At 44.5% G+C, this 22,899-nt stretch overlaps 1 protein-coding gene and 1 pseudogene across 5 annotated transcripts in view; both read left to right on the top strand.

Annotated features, from left to right (window-relative positions):
- LOC118076923 (homeobox protein Hox-B3-like) overlaps positions 1–22,888 on the top strand; it is a 35,534-nt pseudogene extending 12,646 nt beyond the window's left edge. The window contains exon 2 of the transcript XR_015947940.1: positions 129–22,888. The product of XR_015947940.1 is annotated as a homeobox protein Hox-B3-like (transcript). The remainder of the gene's footprint in view (positions 1–128) is intronic.
- HOXC8 (homeobox C8) overlaps positions 1–22,899 on the top strand; it is a 159,851-nt gene that overhangs the window by 126,822 nt on the left and 10,130 nt on the right. The window lies entirely within an intron of this gene.

Below are 22,899 nucleotides of genomic sequence, written 5' to 3'. Positions count from 1 at the left end.
CCTCTGATGTACCTCTTATTATTAATAATAATCTCCCAGGTACAATATTTTGTGAGGCAATACATCTATTCCTTGCAAAGTCATTAAGAATCCAGCTGAATTGACTTTTTTTCATTTTCTTCATTTAGACCCCAGCTCCTCTCCACCAAGTCTCTCCTCATCCAAGAGGGTCCGCACAGCCTACACCCAAACGCAGCTGGTGGAACTGGAGAAAGAGTTCCATTTCAATAGATACCTCTGTCGGCCACGCAGGCTGGAAATGGCCCGGCTTCTGAGGCTCTCTGAGAGGCAAATCAAGATCTGGTTCCAGAACAGAAGGATGAAGTATAAGAAAGACAGCAGGGTCAAGGGGACCTTTGGGAAGTCCCTGAGCAAAAGTCCTCAAGTGAGTGACTATTTCAGTCAAATGGAGGCTGAGTATGATACGGCCACACCAAGTTCATGTAGCAAGGCCCAGGGAGGGGTCTATAGCTATACAGACCCTCTCTTTGACAGCCCCTTAACGTCCATCTCCTTGGAGTATGGCCCCCTTTCTCTGCAAGGAGACAGTCCTCATTATGGACCTCCAGTTCTGCAAGGGAGTCCAAGTGAAGTGGAAGAAAATTACCTGGGAAATATGCCCGAGGCTGACTCACTCTTCAGCTTCCCTGACTGTTCCTCTGCAAACCTGGACTACAGCTGTGTTGCCGAAATCCCCAGTCATCACCAGCTTGGGCTGTCCAACTCACATCCCATTTACACAGATTTAGCAACACATCCTGTGCCTCAGGGAGATTCTCAGGGACCTGTAAATCTTATGCATCTGTGAGGGCTCTCTCTGCCATGGAAACCAAGCAGGGGAAATTGCTACAGTCCTATTATCTCATTAAAAAAAGGAAAAAACCCTCTAAGTGCAACCAACAGCATTTCTCTCCCCCAACCCCCCTCCAACCGCCCACCACTCCTATCGGCCCACCCATTACCTCCCATTTATTTAACTGTACAGGGCGTTCGTTGGTGGGGGAGGGGCTGCTGCTGGATGTTGCAAAGTTGACAATTCACTCAAAGCAAGGCTGTCTTCAAACCAAACCTAAGGCAGTCTATGCACTGCATTTTTAAACATCCGTTTTGTAAAGAGGGCTTTGTGAATGATATCGCAAAGGAAGGCAGTGTGGGTCTCAGTTGTTCAGCAGCTATTGGCCTCACGATCCTCTCGGAAAAGGGGAGAAATCCGGTTGATCATAGTTGCTCTGGTTTTCAGGCATTCATTTCAGAACGTGAGAGACCTTGCCACCCCATACAAGTCAACTCAGAAGCAAGTCTTGTTGAGTTCAATTGGGTTTACTCCTAGAAGAGTAGATGTAGAATTGCAACCTAAGTGTGGATGTTTCAAAGTCCAGTTCTTTGCCTATTCCATTCCAAAGGTTTAGCACTTCACAGGGTGAACAGCAGACACCTTGCCCTAAGAGCAGGGATCTTTTAAGGTCCAATATCTTTCTACAGGAAAGCACAGATGACCATTTACCAACCACCATAGTCCTGGTGGCTAGTGCCCACTGGCACTGGTGGGTCCTCACTATGGCCCCATGTGAGCCAAGAGTAGACTCAGAACTCCTGTGAAGGGGTCCAGCCCAGATTGGCAGTAGTAGTCAAGCTGTTTCTCCAAGAAAGTTTGCCCATCAGTACTGATCTTCTGACCGAGAAATCCCAATGAGCCACGGATGAACCCCAGGTACCATAGACCATAGTTTGAAAAGCCATTGCCGTATGTTGCTATTGTCTAAGCCTCGTCGAAATATTTTCTGACAGAATTGTGGTGCCAATGCAGCAAGAATAGGCAAGGTGTATATTCCTCCTTCCTCTTTCATCCCTTGCCAGGGTGTTACCACCCCTATGTAAGAACCTAGAGCTATCAGGGAAGCCCACCCCAAGAAACCCTGTTGCAGAGAGCCCATATCTCCAGAACTCACGAAATCTTTGACAATAAGCATCTCCCAATGCATGCCTAACATAAAAGATAACACTTGAAATTCCACACCTGTATCTTAAAAAAACCCCTGATCCAGCTCCAATACTGAAATCACCTGCTTGTTGTAGTTCCTGGACAAGTGAATGGCTGCCTCTGAGGGCTATTGTCTTGCCATCAGGCGCGGCTACTGAATGCGTCTCGGGAGAACCAGCTCGCAACCTCGCTGCTATAGCAGTGAGCAATGTTTTCACTGCACGCTACACGTCACCGATGGTTTATTTTTAATGATTGCTTGGCTCTTGGCATCTATTTTAATGTACTGTTTTGATACTGGAAATAAAGAGGCTTTTTAAAAACAGCACCGGGAGATTTTCTTGGCGTAGGCAGACTAGCTTTTCTCCATGAACACTGCTCTGTTGTTCTTAGAATCACTTTGCCATCTTGTAGTTTACTAGGGGCTGGGCCTCACCCTTCCCTCACCCCCATTAATCATCGAGACAGCACGTACTTCAGAAGGCCTCCAGCTCTTTCATCTCCCAGTTAGTATGCAGCTTTGGAGCTTAGCCTGCTTGTGCATTTCTCCCCCCCCCACCTCCTAAACTGGCCCCTGCCTTCCATTAAACCTCTTCCATTTCCTTGGACTACAAGTTAGCAGGACCTTCTATCCTCCTTTAAGCGGCTTCTGGTAGGGCAAGTATCAGTCAAGAGAGTTTAGTGGTAAGATGCAAGGTCCAGTTTGCAAAAGAATCCAGCTTGCATGGTTTCATGGTGATGGGAGGTGCTTCTTTTGGTGCCAAAATAAAGAACCAGTTTCTTCTGATAACCCAGCTTGAGGCTTTGCCCTTGTACTACCTGCTGACTACCAGTTGCCCTTGGTGCACCAGTATGAACATTTAGAAAACTCTAATGTGTGTGTTAAAAACACAGTTGTTGAGGGCCCAGCATCAGTTGCCCCTGTTAGAATGAAAGTGCTAAACCTGAAATGAAATATTTTTGGTCAAATTTGAAATCCAGATGCAAAAAATAAACATAAAAATTCAAGCGTGACGCTGTGAATTTCAAACACTGTCTGATTTCACTTTTGAAATTCAGCCAGTATTTAGCACCTACTAGCCCATTTGGTTTCAGTCTTAAAATTCCACTATGCTACATGTTAAAACCTCTCCAATTTAAACTATTTTTTAAAAAAAGGTTTAATTTTGGCTGGATCAGTCCCAATTCACTTGTGGATGAATTATCACGAAATGTTGTTAAAGATCAATCTTTCAATATTTTTTACACCTTTAAGAAGTATTATTAAATGCATCAGTCCTGCAGAATACATAGTCAGGGAACTACAATAATAAAAATGCAATTCCCACCTCCAAGTCAATTTGTCTCTAGGAGAATTTGAGAACACCATCATCACCCTGGCATGTTCTCAGTTCTATTTGCTATCTAGTGTGGAATAACAGATCTTGGAATGCAACAGTCTACAGGAATGTTTTAAGAGTATTTTGCATGGCAAAGTATCCCAAAGGTGTAATGCATAATTCTCAAATAATCTGGTGCAATAACTAACTATATTTGTGTGGTCATTTAGAAGGGTCATAGCTCAGAGGAAGTTTTCATGCTTTCATCTGTGGCATCTCCAGTTAAAAGGATATAGGGTACCAAAGTTGGGAGAGATGCCCAGTGTCACGATGGGTCAGTGTGTCTGGCCCATTGTTAACCAGAAGGTTGGTGGTTTGAGTCCACCCAGGGATGGCTGTGAGCAGGATTCCTGCATTGCTGGGCGTTGGACTAGATGATGCTTGGGGTTCCTTCCAACTCTGTGATTCTGTGATATTCGCCACCAGAGACTGTGAAGAGCCACTGAAATAGACATGGGATGAGTATGTGGTTGGACTACAACTCTCATTGTCTCTCATTATTCATGCTGAATGGGGGTTGATGGGAATAACAGTCTGCATAGGCACCAGGTTTTCCATCCCTGGAGTAGAAGTGGGCTAGATGGACTCAATGTTTAATTCAACACAAGGTAGCTTCCCATGTTCATCTGGAAATCTCATCTTTCTGTTTTTCATGCGCCTGTAATGCATCGCAACCCACATGCTGTGCTCTAGTGGATGGTGATTGTTGGCATGGGGCAAGGTGAACATTGGGGTATAGTAGAGCACAGGTTTCACCGGAGGGTCTAAGCAGATGGAAACAGCACACAAGTTTCTTCATGCTTCCAGCGTGGCCCACATGTCTCAGTAGCTACTGCAACTAAGTACTGCAGAGGACTGGGTGAGGGTGGAGGTGGTGGGGGATGCCTTGGGTGGTATTCAGCTACATTTTTGCACAAGCACAATGCTTTCCTCCCCTGCATGAGTCCCATACCACCTCCCAAATATGCTCTAGAGGGTTGGGGGGGAGGTGAGGGGGAGATTGTTCCATTGAGCAAGGGAAAAAAATACAGGCAACCCCCCATTTACCTAGGGGTTATGTTCTGAGGCATCGTGCACACCAGTGAAATCACGTATATTTGAAACATCATTGAAAAAGCCTTCAAATGCCCTGTTCCATCCCTGCCCTGCCTCTGCCCTGCCCTGCCCCCTTTTGTGATGTTTTTGTGACTTTTGGGGTCACTTCCGGGTTTGGTGCAATGCACATATGCGCGGTTGCACATATTGAATGTGAATAAATGGGGGGTTGCCTGTATGCCAATGGAACAATTTGCTGAGTGCTACATTGAATACAACCTTTTATTTCCAGATAACAACCTTCTCCAACCTTGGGTCCCCAGATGTGTTTGGACTATAACCCTCATAATCCCTGATCATTCATTACACTGACTGTGAGTGATGGGAATTGTAGTCTAAGTGCTCAACAACACCTGAGGACCCTTCCTGCACTTTTCCATATAGCCCCTTACAGCTCTAGTAGGGACTCTATCAAATTGGGGTCCCTTGGCTCTTGATATGGACTCATGATGGGACTACATAAGCCAAGCCTGAAATCTGTCGATGGTCGCAATTAGCCTCAAAAGTTTCTTGTGTGAAACCAGTTTAGAAACAGTGACACCACTGTCCCTCCTTTGATTCTCAGTGGACATTTCTTCACTGAAATGGAATTGCATCTTTTAAAGCATGGGTAGGTAAACTAAGGCCCGGGGGCCAGACCTGGACAAAATCGCCTTCTAAATCCAGCCCACGGACGGTCTAGGAATCAGCGTGTTTTTACATGAGTAGAATGTGTCCTTTTATTTAAAATGCATCTCTGGGTTATTTGTGGGGCATAGGAATTCGTTCACCCCCCCAAAAAAATATAGTCCAGCCCCCCACAAGGTCTGAGAGGCAGTGAACTGGCCCCCTGCTGAAAACGTTTGCTGACCCCAGTTTTAAAGGCAAAGGTAGGCAACCTCAGGCATGGGGCCTGTTCCTCCAGGCCTCCCTGCCCAGATTTTGGGGCTCTGCTCCTAGCGGTACCACTCAATGGTCCTGCTCCACATTCTCCTCCTTTTAAACCAGTGGTTTTCAACCAGTGTGCTGTGGCACCCTGGGGTGCCTTGAATGATGGGTGCCATTGGCAACACTGGCCCCTGTCCCTCTTTTCTTCCCTCCCTCGTCTGATGCCTTCTCGTGTGTCTACCTTCCAAAGGCTTCCACAGCTGTTTGTTGCGGCAGCCCTGGCTACAAGTTCCGCAGGAGAATGGTGCCTCTGGGGCTGGCCAGGAGGTGCTTCCCAGGCCCCTGTGGGGCAGTGTGAGGAGGCACCTCTCTTTGGGGTCTGGGGAGAGGCAGCTCAGAGACCAGGGGCAGCAGCTGGAGAGGGGAGAGGAGAGGAGGCTGAAGGAACACTCCACTAGGGAAGGTGTTTGAAAAAGGGTGAGAGGCTGCCAGCTCTGCAGGCAAGGGGTGACACAACTGAGCTGCTGAGCCCCACAGGGGAGCAGCAGAAAGAAAGGTCAAGGGAGCTGTGGACTCAAAAAGGTTGAAAACCCCTGCCTTAAACTACAAGAAGGCCTCTTGTTTGTCAGGATGGAGGGATGTGGGTGTGAAGAAAGTTGAGCTCTGACTATTGCATGACTGGAATATTGTCTACTCTACAAAGGTATACGTCAAGGGTCAGAAAACTTTTTCAGCAGGGGGCCGGTTCACTGTCCCTCAGACCTTGTGGGGGGCCGGACTATATTTTGAAAAAAATATATGAACAATTTCCTATGCCCCACAAATAACCCAGAGATGCATTTTAAATAAAAGGACACATTCTACTCATGTAAAAACATGCTGATTTCCGGACCATCCGCGGGCCGGATTTAGAAGGCGATTGGGCCGCATCCGGCCCACGGGCCTTAGTTTGGGGACCCTTGGTGTACGTCATTTCCCTACTGGCACACGACCGCTGGAAAGCTGTCCATTAAGGAATATGGCATACCCTCCAACATTTCTCTGATGAAGATAGGGATGTCCTAAGGAAACGTGGGACATTTTGGATAAAATCAGAAATTGGGATGGCTTCTGTAAATCTGGGACTGACCCTGGAAAATAGGAACATTTGGAGGTCAGATATGTTCCTGAGGCTGAAGGAATATGACTCTATCCCCCACATCTGAGGGGGACACTGAGGTCCAGCGCTGAGGGCCTTCTGGCGGTTCCCTCGTTGCGAGAAGCCAAGTTGCAGGGAACCAGGCAGAGGGCCTTCTCGGTGGTGGCACCCACCCTGTGGAACGCCCTCCCATCAGATGTCAAAGAGAAAAACAGCTACCAGATTTTTAGAAGACATCTGAAGGCAGCCCTGTTTAGGGAGGCTTTTAATGTTTAATAGATTATTTTATTTCATTTTTCTGTTGGAAGCCGCCCAGAGTGGCTGGGGAAACACAGCCAGATGGGCGGGGTATAAATAATAAATTATATTATTACTAGTATCATGAAGCCCGTTAAAATAACGGGTGCTAGAGGAGACCTGTTGCTCTAGCAACCTCAGGGACATGCGCAGAGCTGATGAAGCGGCGGGTCTGCGCTCCAAGTCCCAACGGATAGAACTGACCCGATGGGGTGGGAGTTAGGAGAAGGCCTCGCTTTCTTTCCTCCTCCACCGAGGCCAGCAAACGGCCCTACGAATTCCCTTCCCGGACCTCCTACCTTAGCCCGGCTCGAGTGCCGCAGCGGCCTGCCCGCCTCATTCTCTCTCCCGCCGGCATCGCTCCTCGCACGGATGAGCCGCCGAGCCGCACCCTGAGGAGGCCGCGCCTGCCTCTCCTGTCAGTGCCTACAAAGAAGCAGCAGCAGCAACAGCGCCCGGCGAAGGGGAACGGGCGGTCCTCGTGCCTGCCTCACCGCCTCAGCCTGGCTTGTCTCCCTGCCGGGCCGAGCGGACACCAAGCTCCCCTCTCCGAAGTGTCTCTGCGCTCCAAGTCCCAACGGCTGTCCGTGGGGCACATGCGCAGTAGCGCAATCCCATGGACACACGGACTGGACGCAGAGACACTTGGATATTATTATATAGGATTATTATTAGTCTCAAGTCTATCCAAACAGCTCTTAATTTTAGTAAAATAATAATAATTCTGGCCTATACCACTTTTATCTGTAAGTGGGGAATTGCATGACTGAATGGTCCACACCACACATTCAAAGCATATTTCCCCCCTCCCAAAGAATCATGGGAACTGTAGTTTGTAGTTTGTTAAGGCTGCTGGAGCTTGCTGCTCTGGGAGGGCTAAACTACAGTTTCCAGGATTCTTTTTTGGGGGTGTGTGTGTGAGAGAGAGAGATGCTTTAAATATATGGTGGTGGTGTGAATGTTTCAGTCTGAAGGCAGAACTTAATCAGGCCCCTGCCCTGTGGATGTGTTTTTTTAAAGAGAGTGTGCTGCGTGTAACCTGGACTTGACTGCTAAGTTCTGCTGCCAGACTAATCAAAGCTCTGAATCAGAAAGGGCGAGAGAAGGTAGAGTTAATTTTCTAAAGTCTACCAGCTTCCCCATCTTATTGGGAAGAGAGAGAGAGAGAGAGAGAGAGAGAGAGAGAGATCTTTGCTGAGGCTGCTGTGATAACAACTCTCTTCCTGTAAGGAGACCTTTGAAGAAAATGCAGAGGTTGCAAACATTAAGTATCCGTGAAACAACAACGGAGGCAGCTTTGCTGCACAAAATGAAAATGCGGCGGTGCAGATAAATGTAAAACACATTGCAGCGGCTCTGGTTCTTTCCCGTGGCATGAGGCAATTACGATAACACAACTTTCCACTGTATTTTATTGTATCTCCCCCTCAAAAGATGAATAGCCTACCGGCACAATCTACATATTGTAATTAACTGATAAATATTTAATAAGGGCAAGAACTTTATCCTTTCTTGGCTTTCCAGCAAAAAACTGGAAAGTGGGTAAACATACATAAAAAAAATAAACATTCCTTGCCCACCCCCCTCTTTTTCCCCCCTTAGTGGTTTGAAAGCTAGAACCTATCAGTGCATTTATAAAATAAGTAAGAAAGAATATATCAGGGAGCAGAATGCAAAGGAAATATAAAAGGAGAAATTAGAAGAGGGGGAGAGGTAAATTTGCTGACATAAGCACACATCTCCAGATTGTAATCTGAAATAAAATAGCAGGAGTTTAGACAGCCAGAGGATGAATCTTAGGTTAAATTGTTATTTACAGAAGAGCAAAGAGTGGAGCAGAAAGCAAAGGGACCCTACAGCACTAGCCCTCAATCTCTGCTAGGCGAAGTTTAATTATGAATTACTGTGAAATAAAGGCAGGGGCGGGTCAATCCCTATTGCTGCTTTAGGCAAAACTTTGTTTTATTTCGGTTTTATGTCTAGAGAGTCAGTGTGCCAGAGTGCTTAGAGTGTTGGACTTTGACCTCAAAGCCCCACACATTCACTTATGCTCACTTACCTGGGAGTAGGTCCCATCGAGCGAATGGGGTTTATTTCTGAATAAACATGCAGGACAGTGCATTGTAAGCGGGTTTGTGGCAGTCGGCTTAACCTCCCTCATAGGATTGTCGTGAGGATAATGCGGGAGAATCGTCTGCACTGTCTGGAGGTCTTTGGGGAAAAGTAGGATTAAAATGTTGTTGCCCTCTTGCCGCCAAAGGAACCTTCTATTTGGCATTTGGCTTTCCTGATTATATACCCTTTCTTATGTTTTGTTAAGTGAATTGTGCAAGGAGAAGAGGCTGGGAACTGGGGAAACAGAACTAATGAAGCATAGGCTCCCTGTTCTGAGGTTCTAGATCCAAGCGCATTAGTGCCCCTGCCTTTCAGGATTTCCTAGAGTCATCTGACACCTCAAATTCCGATGGCCCTGGCAGCTGTCTGTACTGTGTCGGGCTGACCCCGAGAAATTCTGTACATGCTCAGGAGCACCCTTTCCCTCTCCAGCCAGCCTGATTGGCATGTTTGCTAATTCAGTGTGTGAAATAAGATGTTCAGAAGATAATACAGCCTCGTGAAACGCACTTGTGGATACGTCACGGGGAAATCTGGAGCTTGGCATGTGCTCTGATGTGCACGCATGGAACTCCTGTGTGAGCACCGTTTAATTCTCCATTTAGAATGGCAGTTCTGCGCACATGCCAGAGATTATGCATGGTTTCAAGAGTAGGATGGTGAATTCACCTGTGTGCATACATTTTCATTTGTGTGCCAGTTTCTCCATTCCCATCTGTGCTCAAATTGTTGCCATAAACCTTGCAAAGGCACATGCTTTCTAAGGGGATGGTCACGATGATAAAAGAAATAAATTCATGTACATCAAAGTACATCAAAGATCGTGAGAAAAATATGAAATCTCTTATTTCAAAACATGTGTTTTAATCTTCATATGTTTTCGACAGATCGGATGAGGTCCTTAATTATGACCTTTGAATTATTGGGATTGGCCGTGTTGTACTCAAAATAGAATGGGGTGGCTTTTATTTGTTAATCTGATACTATGAACTCAATCAATCAATCAATCAATCAATCAATCAGAGACTTAATAGGAACAACAAGAATAATAGTGACTTGCAGTGCACAGTGTCCTTTGCACAGTGTCCTTATCTTTCAGACTTACTTAAAAGAAGCAGCGGCTTAAAAATCCGGAGTGAATTAAATCTGAAATCAGCAGTTCCATGGGAAAACAAGCTGCAGACTGACCAGATGAATTCTGCATTGCTTTAATCATTTTAACCACCTTCTAGAGCCTTATCTAACATAGGGGGGGCAGATGTAAAAGAAGAGGGCATGACTTTGGCACCCTTAACAATTCCGCAGAAGAAGTAATTTCAGCAGGCATAGCTTATGTTGTCATTAAGTCTGTCTGCAGCTTTGCAACTGGCCACCCTATAAATGATAGGTTACAGTTCTGGGTTATTTCACCAAGGAAAACAGAATTTCCCTAACATAAGATATCTTTTATGAATTCAAGATGCCAGTGATATTCTGTCAACCCAGTCCAGGAAACCAAGAGCAGAGAAGGAATCCGTATATACCATCTTGAATTTTAAGAAAGAATACCAAATTTATGGCTTGCACGTGGGCACAGACTCATAACAGTTCCAGTGAGATCAACAAAATGGAGAAGAAGGTTTTGTACTTAGGTACTACCTCAAGGCTTACCCATTATGTTTTACCTCTTGATTGCTTTAACAAAAAGTACCTCCAGTGGATTTCATGGCAGGGGGCGTAATCATTATCATTTATATCATTTCCACTGGCAAGTTATCATCTGAAGAACATTTAATATTCCTTTTTTTAGCATCCAAACTACTTTACTTATCTTTGTAATAATCCTTACAACAGCCCTGTAGAGTAGCTCATATGACAGATATGGGGGGTTAAGGTCACAGGTACAATGCACATTTAAAGCACATGGCTTTCCCCAGTGAATCCTGTGAACTGCAGTCTGCCCCTCACAGAGCTACAATTCCAGGTACCCTTAAAACCACAGTTCCCAAGATTCTTGGGAGTGTGACCTTAAGTGAATAAGATCTTCTCTGAGACCGCCCTAGGGAGTTCATAGCTGAAGTAAGATTTGACTGCATGGGTTGGGGTTCAATCTGTGATCTTCATCACTGTGCTTATGCCAGTTCTGGCAAACAGCAAACAGTGGTATATGGCAGAGAGAGCGTTGGTTCAGAATCCTTCCACAGCCATCCTAAGTTGGCCCATACCTTTATGAGTACAGTACCAACAAAAATGTTGTGAAATAGTGACAGACATTTGAGTTCTCCAGAACTCTTCATCAAGCTGGATGGAACATGAAGCAGGGAATGAGGAAAAATAAAAATACAAAAAATTAAGCTGGATGTTATATTGATGGGACCACAGCATCCAACCTAGGTTTTATGTTCCTAATTCCCTCCTTGTCTGCCCACCTCCTGCTTTGTGTAACATCTGAAGCTCCCCACTATTTTGTGACATTTCCATTGGGAGGTATTGCCAATGATGGAATTTTAGAGGTCTTTTCTTATGGGATCCATGTTTGCTTTTTGTGTCACTCTGTCATGATGAAGCTCGTTTTCCCCTTGAAGGAAGGGGTAGGATTTAAACACATGATAAATAAATTAACATGGGCATAATGACCTCGCCCCCATTGCAATTGCACTTATCCTCATTCAAAACATTTTGACTCTCAAATGTGGCACATGTGAGTGATTGCCTAGTCAAATTTTGATTTATGGCTGTAGATACCGGTAGCATGACATTTGACAGTCACAATGAAGTTGGGCTTCTTTGGCCTGCTTCCTTGTTTCCCATCTTTTAATCTTCTTGGATGGCTTTAAAAGAGGATTGGACAAATTCGCGGAGGAGAAGACTCTCAAGGGCTACCAGCCATGATGACTGTGCTCTGTCTCCACAGTCAGAGGCAGCAATGCTTATGGAAACTGCAGGAAGGGAGGCGCTTGTGCTCGGATTCTGTTTGATCGTATCACACAGAGGCATCTGGTTGGCCACTGTGAGAACAGGATACTGGACTAGATGGCTCTTCTTAAGTTAGCAATTGAGTCATCACATTTTGAAATCCCCCTGTGCTCTCCTTGGGCAGCTTCAATAGGAGATCTTCCTGGTGTGGGAATGTTAGGGATGTGGATTAGGATATATTGTTAGATAGATCCTATCCAAGCTTGTGTTAGCAAGCTTCCAATATCAGCAGAGTTTCTGCCACGTAAAGCAGTGCTACTTTCCAACAACTCTTTCCCTATTGGTTTTCCTGTGGCTCGAGAGTTTGCGAGCTATGTGAAGCATACGGGAGCATAATTGAAGTCCATAAACCACCCTCTTCCTTGTCTTGCATAATTCAGGGACACATTGCAACTATTGCAGGGTAGAATCTTTAAATGCTGTTTGTTAATGTCTTTCTCAAAGTTCGTATCGCTTGTGCAGTCACCCCTACCTTCCTGCAGTGTTCTGATGCATGTATTTTCAGGAAAATGTCTGCTATAAGCGAATTATAACTCCATTCCTGGAATTAAATCAAAATTCAGCACTAACTCAATTGTATCTCACATGACAGAAAGGTCAAGAGGGATCCTTGGTCCATTGCAGGCGCAGGATTTCAGTAATGAATGTTTCAGCAGCCCTTACACACACCCCCCCCCAATACTAATGGGCAAAGCTATAACCACAGCTTGCAAATGGCTTGCTACAAAGGCCTCCACTGGCGCTTGAGAGGAGTAATGCTACTCCCTGTTCCATATATTTGATTTTTGTCTGTATTGTACTCAGTGTCTGCAGTGCTCTGAGCCTAGTTGACTTCTGTCATCAAGCTCAAAGATGTGTTTGGTTTCACAGATAGGCTAAAGCAATCTGCTGCCAGAACGCTAAAGGGAGGCAAAAATGTCTCTGTGTATCTATGCATGTTTTAAAAAACAAGTAACTGGATATATTTTTTCAAGGGGTGCTGAGGGTAAAAATGCAAAAAAGAAGGGTTTTCCAATACTACTGGAAATGTTCCTGAAAAAAAGGGAGTAGGTTTGGCTGAGTCCTAATGGGAAAGGTTCGTGTTTTATGAAGAACCAGAACGGCATGCCACTTTAAGGCAGCCTCAATTTGCCTAGTCTGTACAATGGAACCAATAACAACCTACTATAGAAACAGTCTAAAGCAGGAGGTGAGGAATTGCCAGCCCGGCGGTGTAATTAGACCCACCTGGCCACTTTGCCCAAGCCTGCCAATCGCCTAAAGCAAGGTGAATTTCCATCGGAGGAGAGGATGTTGGTCATTGATGGTGCTTAGAAATATTGGTTGATTTTCAAATGTGCAATTCAAATAGGTAGTGGGCAAGAAGACACACAAAGGGACAGTGCTATTCTAGGATGGTAGCAATACATCTCTTCTGCCTACTTGGCTGCAAAAAATGTAGAATTGCTTTCTCTGGCTAAATTCAAACTCCACCCCATCACTTTCTTTTGCAGTTCTCCTGGGAGACACATATCTCCCAATGAGCAAACCAGTTTCACCACCTTCTCCCACCTGTCAGTTAATTGTAGTTTTAGGCACCTTCCATAGTGAGGTTTAGATAGGCTTTCCACCTGTTCCTTATTTCAATAAATGGCTCCTTATTTAGTAATATGAAACATTAATGCTAAACAAGGAACTGTTTCCTGAAATAAGGAACAGGTTACTAGCCTAGACTTTGGTAAGAACTTGCCAGGTTAGCTATTAGTAGCCCTTAAGGAACCCCCAATCAACTACCAGGGCATAGCTGTCAAGTTCTCTCTTTTTTAAAGGGAAATTCCCTTATGCTGAATAGGCTTCCTCGCGAGAAAAGGGAAAACTTGACAGCTATGTACCAGGGTCATTTTATAATAGTTTTTTATGAGGTTGTGGTTGCCAGACTTCTAATCCCTATAATCCTAGCAAGTGTTAAAATACAAGCCAGGCTAGCTTCCTCATCAGGTAGTGCTCATCTTAATGGCCTGGGTGAAGGGCCATTACGAAAACAAAGGAAAGGTGATGAGCCATTGGGAGAAGCGGCTCTGTGCCAGACAGCAAATGAACCCCTCTTCCAGCTCACAGGTAGTGAGAAGGACGAAGCCAGAGCTTAGAGTTGAAAAGTGTGTGAAATGTGACCTAGAGGGGGAAAAAACTGCATGCAGAGAGGCAGAACACAATGTTTGATGTGGAATCAAAGGCAGCAGCTATGGGAGAAACAAGCCCCTCTTGGGATGTTAATGCAGTGAACCGCTCTGTCATAGGCGCAGGTTGTATATATGTGTAAATAAACACATCACAAGGACACCAAAGTCTCAGCTGTGCCTCACTCCCAAAAGGAAATATGAACCTTGGGTGAGTGCCAGGAACCCCTGGAATCTCGCACCGCTCAAAGATTGGGGTGGCATGCAAATAATATTTTATAAATTCAGATGCAAAAAACGTCATCGTCAAGCACAACCCTTTTTCCTGGTAGCAAACATGGAAATGGAAGCCTGTTCCTTTTTGGTCTCCCCTACTATACTTAATGCAGGAAAATCCAGTCATTTATATACAGTGGACCCTCGGTTTATGTTACCTTCGGGTAATGTAATCTTCAGGTTGCGAACATGGCAAACCCGGAAGTGGGTTTGTCGCTTCCATGTGTGCAGAAGTGCTCTGCGTGCTTTGCGCATGTGCAGAAGTGCTCTGCGGTGCCGTGCGTGTGTGCAGCAGCAGTCCTCCGGTTACGAAATCTTTGGGATATGGCCAGGCCTCCTGAACGGTCCGGATCCCGTTCATAACCAGAGGTTCCACTGTATATGTATATGAGCACCATTCACAATTGACAATACTACATCAACATCATTTTGTGCTTTCTACACTTGAGATTATTATTTATTTTCCTTACATTTATATTCTGTCGTCCATCTCTCACGAAGCCCAAGGTGGATTATAAAGTGGATTTGCACTTGTGCAACAAAGCCCAAGGTGGATTTGCACTTGTGCAACGGGACTTCCCGGACCACACCCTCCCTAAATCTGTTCCGGAGGCTTGGGGGACCCTTTAGAACAGATTCAGCTTTGAGTCATGTGCCCAAGTCATGAGAAATCATCTGAACACATGAAAGAATTGGTCCATTGATACTACGGTAAACAGTGTGGGGTACTGCCATGAAGGGATGTAGTGTAAGCGCTAGAGATAGTACCTTTCTGCCCTTCTTTGCACTTCTTGCCATCTTGATGCCGCATCACACAGCGTTGCAGATGGATTCCTCCAAAAACCTGGTCCCAATCCCGTTGGTGCATAAACCCCAACTGATGGGCTATCCCACCAAATTTTGCTGTGAGACCGACAACACCGACTGCATCCCAGGGCAGTTAGTTTAGCGACAGACTGCTGAGGGTGTAAATAGAGTCATTTGGAAGATAATATCATCTGAGAGTAGTCAGATCATTACTATATAAATGCTCTGGAGTGACGATGAGGCAGTGGAAATGATACAGTCATCCAATAACAAGCATCACTTAGGATAATATGCGGCGCAATAGAACACCTATTTAGCATGCCGTAAAACCTCTTGGCTTTGTGTATGGAGATGCAGTGTCTCAGTGCCAGGCCACAGGAGCTGAGCAAACAGCGATAACAGCAATGCTAAATAAATAAATAGGCAGCCAAGTGTTTTATAAATCCTGGTTATTTATTGGCATGCCAGCCTCGCTTACCCGTTAAAAGAGGCCATGGCAAACGTCTGTGTAGCTCCACTGCAATGTCCAAGGAGGAGGAGGAGGAGCAGTCCTGCGATGCCGCCGCTGTTCTTTTGGTGAAGTTTAGCTCAACTAAACAGCGTGGATTTTTAATGTCGCATTCTAATTCTCCTATTACTGTCATAAAGCCATTTGTCAAATGCCCTGGGAGACTCCATGGACATCAGCCTTGCAATACTTTTTATTGCCGGACTAATCTTTACAGATCGAATTAAGACTGGGGGACTTTATCAGCGGATTGCACTGGGTGAAGGGTTACGTGTGTATTTCATTTGTTCTGCTATCAAAGGTGCCCAGGCCTTTGCTCCTGCCTACTGCCACCGAGGCCAAATATGCCCATTACTGTGTAATCAAATAGCCTTTAAGAGGTTCGCTCGGTGGGCTGATGCTTTGAATAAAGCAAGATGAATGTGGCATCCCTCTCCCCATCTGCAGAGCAGAGGCAATTGCTTTCCATCCCAATATTAATTCTCCTATTAAATTAAATAACACTAAGGGTTGCATAACATTCATTAAACATCACAGGCGCCTGGGCTCCCCACAGTGTCAATGCCTTCCTCGTAACACTGCATTAATTAGCAACAGGCAGGCAAGTTGTTCGTCTGCCTTTTCCTTATTAATTACCGGGTGAAATAAACAGACTTGTTAATATTATAATCCTGTTATTCTAATAAAGAGGGACAGAAGGGCTCTGTCGGTGGAGGCCATGTTGGGTTGAGAGAGGGGAAATTGGAGCACAGGGGGGGGGGAGAGAATAATTCATTCCATAGGGATAGCTGCATCACTGGATGATCTGCTTGCACAACTTAGGACCCAGCAAGTCAATACAGCCCCATAAGCTGCAACCTTCCAGATGTTTGGCAACCCCTCTTCTTCTTTTTTGGTCCAGTCTTGAGCAGGCAGCAAAGCTTTAGTGAGTCATGAGTTAGTCACTTTTCCTGTCTGGTGAGCTCCGCCTACTTCGATGGCTTTAAAAAGGGGATTAGACAAATTCATGGGATGAATAGGCTATCAGTGCCTACCAGGCACAATGCCTATATGCAGACTCCATCTAGCTCAGTGTTGGCTATGCTGGCTGGCAGTCATTCTCCAGGGTTTTCATCTAGAGACCTTTTCATCTAGCACTCTACCGATGTTACAGGGAGGCAAGGAATGGATCGATAGCAGAAGCAGGGATTCCCCCCAGCCAGAACTCACTGGAACTCAGTTCTGGCACCTCTCAGGTGGGCACCATTGCCATGATAAGAGAACAAGGGAGGCATTCATGGTGAGTTCCAGCACCTCCTTTCCTAGAAAAATAGCACTGCATAGAGGTAGGAGAAGGAGTTGAGTGGGTTCAAAGATGGAAATGGGATGTGTGAGAGAGTGGAATCACAGAGAGAGGAAGCACAGAGGGAGAACGTTATCTGGTGACTCCAGCCTGAAAGGGATGACTGGTGGGACTGTGTGTGAATGTATCCTGGGTGGGATCTGACCTGGATGCGTGGGAGCTGGGAAGCGACCAGAGACGGAATTGCTCCAGCACTGAGTTGGAGGAGATTCTATTTTGATGTTTCACCCAGGGCTCTTAAAATGTCTGATGCATGTATGTTGTACACAGTGATGGAAAAACAGCTGGCTATGGCCTCCAAGAGGTGCTATACACCTGAACCTGTTGTACCGGGTTCTGAAAAGCAGCTGGGGGCTGGGACCCCACACAGAAGTGATACCACTTGCCCACCCAGATCTCTAGACAGTGAAGTCCCTCACTGATGGGTTTCACTCAGTGCAGCTTAGCTGCAGTATGGGAGTGAGGAAGGCCCTGAACATACCTCTCCCCCTGCCTACCCACATTTGTGGTTGTGCTGCTCTGCCTCTTCCTCTTTCCTTCCAATTGGTTGGTAGGGGAGGGAGAAGCAGGACTGTGCTTACTGGTGGCAAAGGAAGGAACAGAGCCACATGGTGGGGGTCTCCTTCCTGCCTGAACACAGTCATTCATTGAATTTTGCATTTCTCTGAATTTTGCAGTACAGTTCTCCAGCCAAGTAATATATACACAAATGCATATAACAGGGCCTGGTGTGCTTAAAATATACACATTAGTGAAAATAACATAGAAAAATACATTACTGTATATTAGAGGAAAACACTTTGCAAAAAAAATGTGTGGATTGGACAAAATTGCATTTAAAATGTGTATAGTAGAAGAAATTCACACTAAAATGCGGGTGAATCTTCATTAGGACTTTTGAAACACACACATAAATATGTGGGAAAATGGGAACAGAGAACAAAATTGACAGGTTCACCCATCCCTAAATGGAAGGAAGGAGAGGAGGGGGGAAAGGAGAAAGTGGCTGGCTGGTCCTTTTGGTTGAGAAGTAACAAATGGTTTTCGTTTTGTTTTTTAGCAGGGAGGGCTCGTGAATGGATAAAGAAACAAGAATTAATCACAACATAGAATCTATTAAATTGGCTGCCATGGATTCACTTGATCTGAGGCTTGGCTTGCTTTGTGACCCAGAGCCATCTGCTTTGGGTAGATTTTGAGTCCTGTTTGTGCTGTTCACTAATTGTCTTGTGTCTCACTTCACCTGCTTATGCTAGGTACTCTTTCTTGTTTTGTGCCTGGGCTAGTCTGGAGTATGTTACAATTCTGTGCATACTTAAAGGTAAAAGTAAAGGGACCCCTGACTGTTAAGTCCAGTCGCGGACGACTCTGGGGTTGCGGCGCTCATCTCGCTTTACTGGCCGAGAGAGCCGGCGTACAGATTCCGGGTCATGTGGCCAGCATGAGTAAGCTGCTTCTGGTGAACCAGAGCAGCACACGGAAACGCCGTTTACCTTCCCACCGGAACAGTACCTATTTATCTACTTGCACTTTGACGTGCTTTCGTACTGCTAGGTTGGCAGGAGCAGGGACTGAGCAATGGGGGCTCACCCTGTCGCGGGGATTTGAACCGCCAACCTTCTGATCGGCAAGCCCTAGGCTCTGTGGTTTAACCCACAGCGCATACTTACTAGCAGCAATTCTTATGGAAATCAGTTGCACTTATTTCTGATTAAAGAACATGGATTGAAAGTGATCCCTCATGGATAAATGCAAGGCAAAAAAAACCCCAAAACAAAACCGGGGGTGAATATGTATAAGTCTATATATACTGCACTTTACAGCTTATATATGCATCATACCTCTGTTCTTTGGCTATGAGAGGCATGTCTTTTGCCCTATGGAAAAGGATGCAGGTGGAAATAAATTGCAGATGGTCTCAGGACTTAATCCACACATTGTGCAGGGCAACTTCCAGTGGGATCCAATCCCACTTCTAGAAAGTATCCATTTCCAAGGACAAGCCTTTCAGCACTGTGGACCCAATTCGGCAAGTTGCCTTTTTAGTTTCCCATTTGTATTAAAATATCCACAGAAGATGAAAAAGGGAAAGTGCTGTTGCTTAACGTAGCTCCAAATATTATTTACATGGGGCATCATAAATACCTTCCAACTTACCCTTATACCATCCTTGCAGAGAGAATAATAGAGTTAACTTTATTTTCTCTGCCTTCTAATTAAGGTTTCAATTTTTCTTCTAGAACATTTGTCAACTGTCTGTTTGCCCTAAACTTTAACAACATTGTTTAACTTGTCCGTACCTGCCACATTTAGTAACCATTCTCTAATCAATGGAATGTTCTATTTTCTCCAGCTAGGGGCAATTAAGATTTTGGCAAAACACATCCTCATAGGAGAGGTAACTGTTGACAGACTCTGGTGAATTCCATTATTTTTATTTATTTAGATGATGTATGTATGTATCATATTTCAATTCTTTATAGTCTTGTTTACAATATTTAGAAAAGAATTACAATCTTACAACAATGAAATGCTTTACATAATAAAGTAAAATAAATGCAAGACATCTTAGGAGGAGTCCAACCGCCTTTTAATCTTTCTATGTTTTACTTTGGATTTTGTTTTAAATTTATTTATTGCAAGGCATCCCAAGAAATTTATGTTGCTGGGTGGGATCATATGAGAAAACAGGAAGCTTCCTTATACTGAATCAGACCCTTGGTTCAACTCACTCAAATATTGTCCAGTCAGGGGCTCGCCATGGTTTCAGGCAGGGAATATTCCCAGATCAAACAGGAGATGTTGGGGATTGAACCTGCATGCAAAGAAGCTGCTCTACCACTCAACTACAGACCTTTCCCAATACAAATTTGGCAATGTCTTCAGATCACATACGCAGGGGCACAGTAGAGAAGGCTGTCCATGAAGCCTGCTGCCAATATTAAACCCAGCCAGATGGGTGGGGTATAAATAATACAGTTGTTGTTGTTGTTGTTGTTGTTGTTGTTGTTGTTGTTGTTGTTGTTGTTGTTGTTGTTAAAAAATTATAGGATCTTTCAAATGATAGGCCAGAGGGCACAGCATTGATGCCTATCTGCTATTATTTAAAACAGCCAAAATAATTTAAACAGCCTCTCATAAACAAGCAATCAAATCTCTAGAAAACATCTAATAATCCCATTTTGAAGAAATTGTCTAGGGCAGGCATCCCCAAACTTTGGCCCTCCAGATGTTTTGGACTACAATTCCCATCATCCCTGACCACTGGTCCTCTTAGCTAGGGATCATGGGAGTTGTAGGCCAAAACATCTGGAGGGCCACAGTTTGGGGATGCCTGGTCTAGGGGTTCAGCAGTGAACTTTGGCATTAAGATGAGTTGTGGGGCCCTGCATGCGTAGATTGTTGGGTCATATTTCCACAGAAATTGTTGACAATTGTTAAGAATTCAGCTTATCCTGGTCGAAATTTATTTATTTCAACTGCGTCAGACCAACACGGCTACCTACCTGAGCTTATCCTGGTGATATTCCTTGGTGATGCTTAACATAGCAGTGTTAGCTTTGTGACACCTATCTGCTTTTTGAATAACTGTCAAATGCCAACAGCATTCACTGGTGCACCTCTGAGAAAGCCAGCATTTATACGGGGAGAAAAATAACATTGGCATTCCCAAAGTGTGTGCTGAGTCGACATTTGTCTCTTTTTGGACTTTCACAGTAACTTATTCCATTTATCTTCAATCTGTCTCTTATTTATGCAAGGAAAATGTTAGGAAAGATGGGAATAAATCTAAAATGCCAATCCCAACTATCATTTCTCCCTTTGCCCAGTATGCATCATTCAATTCCGCCAGCTTGGAGCCAGTGGTCAGCCAAATAAATTGCCTTGCTTAAATGCAGGCAGAGTTGAACTTAGACCCAGTTTACACATTCAGCAGAATGCAGAAAGCTATTTTTAGACTATACCTCTTTAGGTTTCGGGGGAAGTGGGGAACTTGCATGGATGAATGCCGCCTTATGGGAAAATAAAACTCCCTCCATGTTGAAAATGAGTATGGGTTCCCCCCCTTTCCCCTGCCACACGTCTCCTTGGGTGCTTTCCCCCTCCATGAAGTAAGAGTTCTCCCTCTATGGGGGGAAGCATTTAAACATACAAAATTGTCACCTGCAGACTGAGGAGCTGCAGGCTGGAGAACAGCTGTAACACTTGATTCTATTCTATGTAGACACTGGGAGTGGAATTCAATGTCACAGGAATAGTATGAGAGGCTTCTCGTTCCATACCACACATTTAAAGCACATGGCTTTCCCCCCAAAGCATCCTGGGAATTGTAGTTTGTTAAAGGGTGCTGGGAATTGTAGCTCTGTGAGGGGTAAACTGTAGTTCACAGGATTCCTTGGGGGAAGCCGTGTATGATTTGGATGTGACCAAATCTGATAGTTATCTGTTTGCATCATTCATTCTGCTGACTTGGATTAAGACTACAATTGAGGGCCCATTCCAGGTATCTCTGTGTTGCTACATCTTAAAGGCTTCACGATGAGTTACTTTCTTGTGGTTTGTTTTCCTTTATTTTCCTTTCAATTTTCCAGGATTTAGCAGTTGATTCTTTTCCCGATGCTGCTGATGTAATGACACTCTTTCATCCAGAGGGTGGTGTCTAATAAAATATCTTGCCTTTTTTTTTACTTTTTAGCTTGGCAAGCCAATCCTGTGTTTGGTAGCCCTCTGCTTGTGGAAACATGTGGGGATATTCATTCTCTCTCTCTCTCTCTCTCTCTCTCTCTCTCTCTCTCTCTCTCTCTCTCTCTCTCTCTCTCTCCATTGATATACTGTACCACAGTATTAGGATATGTGAAAGGGCATCTTTTCAGTTCTTTGGAGAGGGCCATCTGATGGTTTCATTTTTGTTTGACGTTGCTGTGAAAGCTATAAGTAAGTCGCGGTTCATTGATGTTGAAAAGCAATCCAATTAACAACCCAAATATAAGAAAATACCCTTGGATTTACACAAATTAGCCCAGTGCTTTAATTCAACTGAGTCATTTTTTTTCTCAAAGGGTGGGGAATGTACGGCTTGCAAAAAATGCAAGATCTAAGTGCTTGCCCCGTGTAATCTCAAGGGTGTAATTTTCCCTCCCCTCTTTCTGAATGCACCATAAATGGCTATTTTAATTATATGTTCCTTGGATATAATGTAATGCGCTGACTAGCCTAAAAATAATGAAGTTCTACCCTACGATTCCATATTTAGAGTGCCTGTCTGAGGTTCATTGGTTAGGGAACCCTATTTCCCATTTATAAATGGTATGATCTGTTGATTATTATTATTTTGCTGATTCGCATCCCCTATAAGCAGAGTCTGTAAATTTTGGTCTGTAAATTTTCCAGGCTAAGTTTTTGAAGATAGTTTTAAAAGGTTGAGAAAGACAGCTGAGAGGACTCCTAGAATATCAACAGCCACAGCTGCTGCTGCTACTAATTTCATATAGCTGCTGCTGCTGCTGCGACCGCTTGAGATAAGTGTAGGCCTTGGAATTAATACTTAATACTGAATTAATACTGAAAGGCAGGATATGAACATCTGAAATAAAGCAAACAAATAAACATGAAATGAGCCAACCACTGAAATAATGTTGATACCCTGGGGTAGCATGTATCTCACCAATCTTGGGTTGTATGTATCCCGCTAACTTCCATTCCGAATCGACCCATTGAAATGTATTAATCCAAGTCATGTCTATTAACTTTAATGAGTATACCTTGTACAGAATCAGCATCGGATACTAGCCTTTGTCTTTCATGAGTGTACTGTGCATATATCACAAGTGTTCACTGTTGGCACATAAAGAACAAATTAAGAAAAGGCAATAAATGTCAGGCCTTGGAGAAGCAAAGCATTTCCAAGTCTACAATGGCCACTGTACCCTCACTAGTTTTCACTATCAGACACGTGGTCCTCAGATCTTTACTATCCCACTTT

Source organism: Zootoca vivipara, chromosome 2, assembly GCF_965207765.1.
Source record: "Zootoca vivipara chromosome 2, rZooViv2.hap1.1, whole genome shotgun sequence".
NCBI classification, from domain to species: domain Eukaryota; kingdom Metazoa; phylum Chordata; class Lepidosauria; order Squamata; family Lacertidae; genus Zootoca; species Zootoca vivipara.
The sequence above is the reverse complement of the archived record's forward strand: the minus strand, read 5'-3'. Positions and strand labels throughout refer to the sequence as shown.